Here is a 12,203-nt window from a genome sequence, read left to right on the forward strand (position 1 = left end):
AATGACCCAAAAACACAACTTGTGTACCACACCATTGTAGCTTTCGCAGAGTAACTTTGCATCCGATGGTGGCCAGAAATTGGAGCAAAGAATAGCTGAACCTGTGGCAAGTTTGGTCATCGGGACAACAGAGGAGTAGATCATCGACATATTGTATCAATGTGATTTCAGGGTTCTCACTCTTCCAGGGTTGGAGACAGGTAGTTAAGGCCAGTGTGAAGTGATGAGGAGAGTTCTGAGCTCCTTGAGGCATATCTGTTCAGGTGTACTGTACTTCTCTGTGTGTGAAAGCAAAAAGATACTGACAGTCTGGATGCAGAGGCACACTGAAGAAGGCGTTTGCCAAGTCGATTACTGTAAAATGCGTTGCCTCAGGGGGAATTTCACTGAGTAATGTATGTGGATTTGGCACCACTGGGGTCTCCAGGATTGTAACTGCATTCACAGCTCTCAGATCTTGCACCATCCTGAATTTATCCGGTTCTCCTCTTGCAGTTTTCTTCTTCACTGGAAACAATGAATTATTAGGGTATGTGCCCACGTAGCATTCTACAAGCGTATATGCTGCGGAATTTCGCTTGTGAAACGCTTGTTAATCCGTCCCCCATGGTCCCCAATGAGAATCCACAATTTCAATGCCCATGCTGCGGATTTTTCAATGCCCATGCTGCTCAAAAATCCGCAGCATGTCCATTAATTTTGCGGACACGCATGCGGAATTGCCTTGTCATTGCAATAAAAAACGCAAGGCAATTCCGCATGTCCCAAACGCATCATAAACGTGCGAAAAACGCTTGCCAAATTCCGCAAGCGTTTTTCCGGGAGAGGACATGCGGAAATGAAGCAGAAATTTTCTGCTTCATTTCTGCAACGTGGGCACATAGCCTTAGCAGGAGAAACACAGGGAGTTAATGCTCCTTTCTTGAGTAATTCTTGGATCTGGGCATCTAATGACACTTCTTGGGCTGCTTTCAATGGGTACTGTGGGAGTATGGGAATCCGTGCACTTTCTTTCAGGAAAACTTGAACTGGCGGGACAGGCAGCCGGTCTATATCATCAGGACCTTGAGACCAGAGTTCAGGTGGTACGCCGTCAAGATAATGCTGTGGTATGGCGGTTGTTGCAAATTGGATGACACACAATGGGAGGGCATGTACCTTTGTTTGTTCCTCTAATGATAACGGAGTAGAGACATCTAGATGCATTCCATTCTCATCATATGATATTTGAGCATTTAACTTCTAGAGTAGATCTGCTCCCAACAAATTAAGCGGGCAGGTGGCTGAGACGAGCAATCTGGCCAGCAGCTTCTGTTCTTTCCCAATAGGCAATGGAAATGTTAGTCGGGATGAGTGTGGTTTTCCATCCACTCCCACACATGAAAGGAAATCATCAGAAATAAGCGATTCATAGGGTAAATCTCTTGAGCAGGTGCTGGAGCAGGCTCTGGAGCAGGCCTTGGTACAGCATTCAATTGTTTCTCTATAGCTTTAGCAAAGAGGAGTACCTTCTGCGAGGACATGTCCATTTATTCTGGCCTGGAGTCTGTAAGCTTTGCTGAGATTTCCTCTCTGAGTCCCCTAACAAATGAAGTGACTAGCAGATTTTGTTGGATCCTCTGACCTTCATTGAACCCTTGATCCTTGAACAGAGTATGGATTCTGGTGTAAAATTTTTCGACATTCTCCTCTGATTCTTCACTACAGTCCAATACACTGGTAGATGAGTCTATGAGCCGCTCCTTGGCCCATTGCTGAAGTTGTTGACAAAAGGCTCCTCCTGATTGGTAAGTCTCCTTGTCTGTCACTTGGCTGTCATTCAGAGCTACTTGAATTATTGGCCAGAAGGCATCTCCCGCTTTAATACTAGTGATTTCATGAAGATCTTTCCAAGTGGCTGAATAAGTTTGTTGAATTTGTCTGATTCTTCTGTAGAACACCATAGGGTGTCTGTCTGGGTCAGGTAGTTGACTAATCACTCCATAAACTTGCGAGGGTGTGAATGCCACATATCTATTATGGTGATCTGGCACTGGAGATTCTGACTGAGAAGATGTTGAGGGAGATACCAGCAACATAGCAACAGGAGGTGGGCTTGTTTGGCCAGAAAATAGTTCATTTGGGTTATCTTCTGAGGTCATCTGGAGGCTGAGTGGGTCTGATCTAGCTGTGATACTTTTCACAGCGCAGGTGAGAATTTGAGATTTATGATAGTCATTGCTGATTAGTCTTATCTCCTCCAACATAGTTAATCCTCTATACCCCTGTATAGCTTGGACTATTGCTTGGGCATAGGCTTGCATAGGAAATCCATACATACCACAACTTATAGCAGGAAGAGCAATATAAGTAAGGTTCCTTGTTCCAACATAGTTCAGAATATTGTTGATTGTAGCTCTAAGTTCTGACACACACTGATCATGATGATCTTCATCATACACTGGACCTACTGCATGAATGATAAGCCTGCATGGTAATCTCCCTGGTCTGGTGGCTACCAGGTCTGTTGCCTCCACCAGACCTGAAGAATGTACAATGCTGTTACAGTCTTCCTGAATAGCATTACCTCCAGCTTGCACAATAGTCTTAGCCACTCCTCCCCTATGTTGTAATCTAGGGTTTGCTGCTTTAACTATTGCATCTACTCGCTGTGTTACCAGATCCCCCAGACCTGCTGTTAGTACCGTTGATGACTTCCAAATCATTCTTTCTGTCCATGGTTTCCACACATGTGGGTATTCTTCATCTGAAAGGTTGGCACAGGAATCCTCCTGATCCGGAGGGAATTCTGATACTGGTGTACGAAATGTCACACGAGCCGGTTTACCTTCTGGATCGCTTATTGGTGTGGACGCTGATGATGGTGGTGGTGCTGCCGCCTCTTCATCCCACGGTTCCTCCGGTTCAATAGTATTTCTCCTTCGGTTAAGGGCCTGCCGGAACTCTGGACTATTAAATAGAGTTTTGGCACTGGGCGAATGAGGATAGAGAGAGACATAGTCTTTTGGGACATAGTACGCACCATCCGGAGTGACAACCGGACACACTGGTATAGGAGTAAATGTTGCTGTTGATGTTCCGGGTGTAATGTGTATTGTGGCCTGTATTCTGGGTGCGCCAAGATGGCCGCCACCGGAAGGAAGCACACTACAGGAAAGGTGGGCCAAGATGGCCGCTACCAAAAGGGACATCTGGTCAGAGGCCGGAGGTGATGCAATGGGTGTAGCGACATGGCCGCTCCAGGAAGGGTTGGAACTTTGGGCAGACATAGGTATAACCGATGAGGGTGGGGCACTAGGAGTGGCTTGGGTACTAGCAAGGGGTGGGCCTCCTGGACGGGGCGCGTGACATGCAACACTATAATCTGCTGACAATGGATTCTGCTGGCCACAATTAGAACACACCCAACAATTCATTGCGCCGCAATTATAGGGCGGTGGCAGAAGCATGGAGGGGAGGGGAGGAACAGTATGAGGTCTGGGATGTGGTGCCCCGCATGTAAGACAAGTATCTCTATTATCAGGATTCTGCTGATTGCAATTTGTACAGGTCCACCCCGCCCGTCCGCCATTATCGGGCGGTGGCTGGAGAGCAGTATCTTTGTAATACACATAACATGGCATCTTTCCCTTATTGTCTGTATTTTCTTCCTCCACCCACCCTTCTTTTGACAAATTCTCTGCTGTTCTATACCAAGCCAAAGCTGTTTTTAAAAATCCTTTATCTTCTAGCTTGCCCTTTTTCTTCTTCATAATTTCTTGCCATTCTAGCAGCTGTAACCGGCCCTTATCTTGTAGCTTGCATATTTTAGTTAACTGTTTAAGTTTCTGCACATACTTTTTCCCTTCTTTCAACAAACTCAGCACAACCTTTTTCCACATGTATGCACTTTGCAACAATCCATTATCTTCCAGTTTTCCCCTGTTTTCACAAATTGCTGCATTCAACATCTCTTACTGTAATCTACCCCCCGGGTACAACCCACACAATGACATTACTTTTTTGGTTTTCTCTACATATTTCCTTCCTTCTCTTCTAGCAACTATATCTTTGGGGTCCTGTCGCTCCTAATCGAGCGACCCCTGCAACACAAACAATGTCTTTAGTTTTTCCATGATTTTGGCTCCAGGCATCCCATCCCCTTAGACTTATCATCAGACCAGGCAGCTGATACACAAGTAGAAATGTAACAGGTCCCTACACTCCCTACCAAGCACTGAATTGATTCTTTTACTACTTAATGAAGCACTGAACACCCCGCACACCCGCGTCCTAGTGACGTCTTAATATACGGCTTAGCGATGCAGTTGGCTCCCCGCGTATTCCACGTCTTAATAGAGGATTAGTTAACCCCGCATGCCCGCGCCCTAATAACGTCTTAATACACGACTTATCAGTAACTTCCCTCCCCGCGTGTCCCACGACTTAATGCACAACTTAATAGAGGATTGGTTGGCCCCGACTTATCAGCAACAACGTCACTCCCAGAGTGCCCGCGTTATAAACAAAGACATTTTCCTAAATTCTCAAGTGTATACTTGTACACCCCTGCGTACAAAGATAGTTCTAATGGGACGGGACACCTAAGATACCACAGAGAAGCAGTTAGCCAGGAGCGACTACACACCAGAGTTCTTGGAATCACACAGCGGGGACCCACCCAGTCGCATGGGCTGTCCCTAAGATCCAATCTAGACATCACAAACTCACCAGAAACCGCTCAAAATACGAATAAGCACTACAGATTCATTAAATCTGTAGACTTACCGTATTCAGTGATGAGATATGATCAGGCTCTCGCTTTGAGCAGTCCCAGCTCGTCCGTATGTGGTCCAGTGATGGGCACCCCGAGACTTAGAGTCCCCTCGAGTGTGATCCAAGTCACGGCACCATTTGTGGAGGTTTCACCAATTTAAGATACACCAAGTAACTGCTCTCCTCCAAATTAAATCTGGTAATCTGGTTGAAAAACTTCACTCAGAGACTAAACCACGCAAATGGCATATTTTATTACATAAACATGGGGTTAAATAGTATTCTCTTTCTAGGTGGGATTAGTAAAATTCCTTGCTCTTTCTGATAACTCAGCACACTGCAATTTGCTCATCCATGTATCTCTTAGTCTGAGTAACACCTTAGGAATTCCGATGGGAGGGGGTGAGTTGGTCTCTCAGCGCCATCTTTGCAAACTCGACATGAATCTCTCTGTTATCAGCTATGGACATGCATGCGTCATTCTCAGGAAATCATTTAGTTGGTCGTGTCTACAATAAGAATAGAAACTGTTAGTTATATATTCATTAGCTATTAACATAATCCATGTGCATATACACATTTGCATACATACATACACATAGATTTTTCCATCATCGCTATATTAATTCACACTGATTAGGTAATGTATTCAAAGAAACTAATTGATTTTCTATAATATATATATTTTACCTTGACACATGTACATGGCTGGGTTTTATAGTGTGTCTTAGGCCAGAGCACCGCTCTACACCCAAACCCGCCCACAAACGAATAAACTTGATCAATAATACAATTTCATCACAGTTTCACACAGTTATCATTATTCATATAAATATACATGAAATCTAAAAGCATATCATGATAATCATTATGTCAACAAATTCAATACAAGCATTATTAAACATATGAAATTATTAGACAATCACCATAGGAATCACCCACCAATCATAAATATGCATAAGCAAAGCCACCTATAGGAACCCCAGAGCACAGGCCCGTACAAAATAAGTATATCCTAGCCTTACTCAGTACAACCCCAAATGTAAATATTCAAAAAACCTCCATATAGTGAGAAACGCCCAATGCCTTGTCCTCAGAGGTCAGCACGCCATTCCAGACCATCCCGGTAGTTCAGAGCGTCATCAGTCATGTGGGTGATCACCTGTCACCCACATGATCACAGCGACAAGGAAGCACGGCAAAGTATGTAGGCAGCGCCCGTCACCAGGCATTCGCCACCGCATCACACACGCGTCACAGACCACGTGGGAGGACATCACGTGTCCAGCACCAACATGATCCAGAAGCAGGAGCGAACTGATAGGGTCGCTACAAATAAGCAACCGGTGTTGCATACTCACCAAAGCCTCCCAATCGCAGCCTATTCGTACCCATACAAGAGGAAATAAACAGAAGGCCAAGGGAATTGTACAGAGCTGAAATAGCAGGGCCATATCACTCCATATATTTATTCAACTATATATTCTTACTCTCCATAATAAAATTGTAAGGACATCAGTCCATCACTTAGTGCCACACTGGCATCTATCACAATAAGAAAGTCATAACATATACGAATACACATCTCCATGTGTCCATATTTATATTCAAAGGAGCAATAACCCCCATATATACAGCAAAAAAAAGGGGGGGGAGACAACATAAGGAAAAGAGGATAGACCATGGAAAAACAAGGGGGGGGAATACAATAACAACATCGTTTCAAAAGTCTATATTTAATTAAGTTTTCATTCCATCCATTTGTTCTTCAGAGTGTTAGGCTGAAGAACAAAAGGAATGAGAACTTATTTAAATATAGAAGCGGCATTGAAGAGACCAAGAGATCTAAATTGTTCTGTGATGCAGAGGACTATAAAACAGGTCGTGTTTTCAATTGGCAGAGTGGGCCACAGCAAAATTATAATAATAAAGGAGGTAGACCTTTTCAGATGAGGAGACGTCGTAGACCGGTGGAAAGGACTACGCCAAACTTCGAATTCACAACAGCGGAATTGGAGTCAACTGATGAGGGTTTTCCAGTGCACAATCTTTTTTGGGTAAAGGAAAAGTGGACAAAACAACACCTGGAGGAGACACCGTAGAGGGGGCCGGAAACATAAGAGGAAGAGGTCTGGTAATGGAACAAAGGATCACCAGGAATACATCCATGAAAGCGAAGACCGTGAGAGACAAGTAGGTGGACGGGACACCAGTAGAGATTTAGTGGTAAATATTTCATCTGTGACATTAACTGATATGCAACTAGATGTGATTCCAAGAGGCCTATCCATCTGTCCCTCAAAAATGCCGGATTGGTTCCAATTGAAGAGTGTTCTCATTTACTTCTTTAGGAGGTTGCAGTTGGCTTCATTCTTTGGAAGGATAAGGATACCAAGGAGATTGTTGAGACTGATTCCTCTGCCTCTATGGCAATGTTTAGGTTGAATGATGTGGGTCTGTTTAATAAGAGTAATTTTCAACCCCCGAGTAACAACCATTTCATAGAGTCTTATATACAGTTTGTAAAAAATTACGTTACATCTTTGAGAAATAATTTTCAGATACAGTCTAATCATAATTTATCTCTGGCACAGAGGAGAGCACTTAATGAGCTATACAATAATAAATCAATAACAAAGTTGCTGATAAGGGTGGAGCAGTGATTATAATGGATAGCCACAAATATAGAGCTGAGATAATTCGTAAACTCGATGATTTCATAGTCTATGAAAGATTAACGTTTTAAATCCGAATTACAACTTCTGGTCAGCGACTCCTTATCCAATGTACTCAGTGACCAGAAGTTGGCTGAGCATCTGATAGTTGAGCATCCTATAATACCGATATTATACACGTTGCCCAAGATTCACAAGGATCTGGAGAATCCCCCTGGACGACCCATTGTGTCGGGGAGGGGTTCATTGTTTAATAAACCGGCTATTTTTCTGGATCGTGTATTACGGAGATTTGCTATTGGTGCTCGCTCCTTTATTAAGGATATGAGTGATTTCTTAGATAAGATCAAAAATATTGAGGTCACGGAGTCTGCCATCTTAACACCTTTTGATGTTTTTTCCCTATATACCTCTATTGAACATGAGAAGGGGATTCAGGCTGTGGCTGACATACTGTCGGGCTCAGACGTGGCCCCAGAGTGTGCACAGCCTGTCTTGGCGCTGCTGGAGTTCAACCTCAGGAGGAATTATTTCCTCTTTTGGGGATGGATTTTACTTGCAGCGCCGCGGCACTGCCATGGGGTCCAATGTAGCACCCACTTATGCAAACATCTACATGGCGGTGTTTGAAGACAGGTTTGTGTACAGTTCCAACCTCTGGCGCCATGTCTGAGCCTGGTGGTGCTATATTGACGACATTTTTGTGATATGGGAAAGTAATGCTGCTGATCTCATGTCTTTTCAGAATGAGTTGAACCATATATTCCCGAAATTACAGTTCACATTGACTTACTCTTCAACACATGTACAGTTTCTTGATATGTGTGTATACAAAAAGGATGGTAATTTAAGAACTGACTTATTTACAAAAACCACAGACAGGAATAGTTTGTTATATTTTAATACGAGTAGCAATCATCCTAAAAAAATGCTGAGTTCACTACCGTGGAGCCAGCTACTTAGAGTTAAACGTATTGTCTCTAGTGAAGAACGTGTGGATGTAAGGTTGGAGGAAATGTGTGATAAATTTATTTGTAGAGCTTATCCTGCTAGAGAGGTTTATGCATATAAAAACAAGGCATTGGATCTAGGACGGGATCAGCTACAGCAAAGGGTTAATACGAGACAGACATGTAAAAGGATTCCATTTGTATCTACTTACTGCCCTGTGAGTGGACAGATTTCTAGGATTTAGAATAAACACTAGGAACTACTACAGAGGGGATTGCCCACAATACCTGAGTTTGAATTCCGTCATCTCCTATCTTATAGACGGGGTCGGAATCTTAAGGATAGGTTGGTGAGATCAGATTTTGGCTCAGCTAAAGGGCCCCACCAGTTGACTTTGAGTAACCCAAGGATGGGGAATTTTCCCTGTCTTGGGTGTGCTTGCTGCAGCAATCTAATTACTTTCTTTCATCCACATACTGGGAGTAAGTATGTACTCAAAGAGAGATATACATTGAGTTTTGTCATCTATATGTGTTACTCGCACGCCGCTAGGTTCAGATAGGGCGAGACGGGTTTCATGAATTCTTTGGAATCCTGGGGGAACCATTACTCAGGGTGACCATAGGCTGCTGCTTCTCTCAGGCACACATAGATTCAATTGCTGACCAGACACATCTGACAAGAGTCTTTTTCAATAGTTTAACAGTGGAATTTAATCTGAAGCACGGCCAGTGCAATTCAGGGATATTACAGCAACAGTCTTCATTACAGTACAGTCTGAGTTTCTTGAGCAACTGGCTCCAGTAACAATACAGTAGTTACTTCACAAGGCACAGTATTACAGTCTCTTCAGTTGCATAATTAGATCTCTTAGCAGCACACTTCTATGCATACACAACCACAGGCTTTTCCTTCACAAGGACACAATAGTACACAGCATTCTTTATCCTACAAGGAGATGGAGGGGGGAGGGTTTGATGAGGGAGATGATCTCTGTAACACAATTCTTTCCAGTCCTTATCTTCCTGCCCTATAATACTCTGCACTGTTAGTTCAGGGAGTTTATCTGACCCGTGTTTAGTTTCTCTCCTGATTTGAATCCTGTTCAGTTGCCTTCTCTCAGATCCAGATAACACACCACCTTTCTCTTCAGCTTCAGCCAGACTACGATAACAAGTTCCTCACAATCCTCCTGGAGCTCTGCTAAAACACTCCCTGTCTCCTGTGACTGTATAACCCCTCTAGTTGCTGGATGCTTCTGAAGCACAACACTTCCTGTGTCCTGTGCTTGTGTTATTTGCAACAGTTGCTGGATGCTTTGGAAGAAGCAGCACTACTTCTGCATGTCACATATGATTGTTTGTCCTTGTGGGTTGGTCTACGTAGGTGAGACCACAATGGAAATTAGGGCCAGAATCATTAAACATAAGAGCACAATCCGCCCTGGTCTCACTGAGTTGCTGGTTCCTAGACATTTTCTAGAGAAAAGACACTCAGTGAACCAGTTGAGATTCAGAGTGATTGATAGTGTCCCGGTACAAAGGAGGGGAGGGGACAGGCAGAAGAAATTGAAAAGGAGGGAACTACGGTGGATATTCGTATTGGATACCTTACAGCCTAAGGGGCTTAATGTAGAATATAATTTACACAATAGCCTTCCTTGACCTCTCTATACTTTGGTGCTTCATTGGTTGTTTTCTTATTGATCTTTTTTTCTTGATTTTTTATTTTTATGATAATTTTGATTTGTTTTTATAGGTGGTCTACTTTGGTGGATAAGGTCACCTGAATATGGGAACATCTGGACAGAATCAGGATACAAATGATGGTTCTATGGACACAACGGCATGGTGATAACTCCTGGACAACACTGAACATTTCATAGACTTTTGAAACAATGTTGTTATTATATTTCCCGTGCCCTTGTTTTTCCATGGTCTATCCTCTTTTTCCTTATGATGTCTCCCCCCCCCCCTTTTTTTTTTGCTGTATATAAGGGGGTTATTGCTCCTTTGAATATAAATGTAACGGGTCTGGGAGGCGGAACCTCTGGGCTACTATACAAGGGAGCGGTCCTTGTAAGGGAGCGGGTGGCGACCAGGCAGGCAGTCACAGCAGGTGACCGGGACAGTCTCTGGGTGTACGGGCAGGAGGTCACGGCAAGTGATCAGGGCAGTCTCTGGAAGAACGGGCTGGAGGTCACGGCAAGTGACCGGGGCAGTCTCTGGAAGAACGGGCTGGAGGTCACGGCAAGTGACCGGGGCAGTCTCTAGGTAAAGGGTAGGTACGACCTGTGATGGCTGAACCTCCAGGTAGGCTAGCAAGGCAGATGGAGGATGTGTGCTCCCAGGTGAGCAAGCAAGAGTCTCTGGAATAGCAGGTGGTCACAGCACGTGACGGCGGAGCCTCCAGGTAGGCAAGCAGGCAGGTAGCGGAGAAGCGCTCCCAAGTGAGCGGGCAAGAGTCTCTGGAATAGCTGGTGGTCCCAGCACGTGACAGCGGAGCCCCCGGGCAGGCAAGCAGGCAGGTAGCGGAGAAGCGCTCCCAGGTGAGCGGGCAAGAGTCTGGAATAGCTGGTGGTCACAGCACGTGACAGCGGAGCCTCCGGGCAGGCAAGCAGGCAGGTAGCGGAGAAGCGCTCCCAGGTGAGCGGGCAAGCTGGTCCATAGACAGACTGACCGGAGTTGTAAGGCAGACCGTCGGACCTCAGGCAAGCAGGCAGGTAGCTGATGTGCGCTCCCAGGTGAGCGGGCAAGTTGGTCTTTAGACAGACTGACCGGAGTTGTAAGGCAGACCGTCGGACCTCAGGCAGGCAGGCAGGTAACAGGAAATCAGGCAGGATTAGGACAGCAAGCTGGCAGGAATCTGGCAGGTAACTGGCAGGTAACTGGCAACGGGACCTGAGGGCTGAAGCAGAGTAGAACGGTGCAACAACATTGCTCGGGCACCTCCATTTTGGAGGAGGTGCCTTATATATGGTAAAGTCCTCCGGCCATTGGCCGGGGACTCCTTAGGACGGCGCGCGCGGCCCCTTTAAGAGGGAGGGAGGGCGCGCGCGCGCGCCCTAAGCACAGTGGCCGGGAAGGAGCGCGCTGCCAGCAGAGCGGGAGAGGGACGCCGGGCACGGAGCAGAGCGGTGAGGGGAACAGCGTCCCTGCCTAGCAGAGGGCAGGGACGCCGGCACTACAGTACCCCCCCCTTTAGGCCCCCCCTTTTTTAGGCCAGATAGAAATTTAGCTAGGATGAGAGGGGCATGGATGTTCTCCCGGGGCTCCCACGTTCTCTCCTCAGGACCAAACCCCTTCCAATCTACCAGAAAAAAGGTCTTTCCTCTTACCCTTTTGGTGGCAAGAATGTTCTCTACCTCAAACTCGTCCTCAGCAGAAACCGGAGCAGGAGGCGTACCTGTAGACTTGGAAAAAGAGTTAAGCACCACGGGTTTGAGGAGAGATACATGGAAGGAGTTAGGGATCCGTAAGTTGGCCGGGAGTTTCAATTTATAGGCCACCGGGTTGATCTGACTGATGACCTCCAGAGGACCGATGAACCGAGGCCCTAACTTGTAAGAAGGTATCTTGAGTCGAACATATTTAGATGAGAGCCAGACTTTATCTCCTGGACGAAATTGTGGAGGATCCAGGCGTTTTTTGTCAGCGTGTCTTTTCATACGCTCGGATGACAGAAGGAGTGCGGACCGGGTACTCTCCCATATGGAGGAAAATTTGCTAACGAGAGATTCCGCAGCCGGGTTGTCCACAGAGGTGGAGACAGGAAAAGGAATCCGAGGATGCTGACCAAAGACTACAAAAAACGGGGATTTGG

The 12,203-nt window shown here is 45.5% G+C and overlaps 1 long non-coding RNA gene across 1 annotated transcript in view; it reads right to left on the reverse strand.

Annotated features, from left to right (window-relative positions):
- Window positions 1-4,995: 4,995 nt before the first annotated feature.
- Window positions 4,996-12,203, reverse strand: part of LOC141156494 (uncharacterized) — a 32,647-nt gene continuing 25,439 nt past the window's right edge. The window contains exon 4 of the long non-coding RNA XR_012247643.1: window positions 4,996-5,264. This is a non-coding gene — a long non-coding RNA (uncharacterized lncRNA). The remainder of the gene's footprint in view (window positions 5,265-12,203) is intronic.

Source organism: Phyllobates terribilis, unplaced genomic scaffold, assembly GCF_046119375.1.
Source record: "Phyllobates terribilis strain yellow unplaced genomic scaffold, ASM4611937v1 Scaffold_8__6_contigs__length_399053987, whole genome shotgun sequence".
In the NCBI taxonomy this organism is placed as follows: Eukaryota; Metazoa; Chordata; class Amphibia; order Anura; family Dendrobatidae; genus Phyllobates; species Phyllobates terribilis.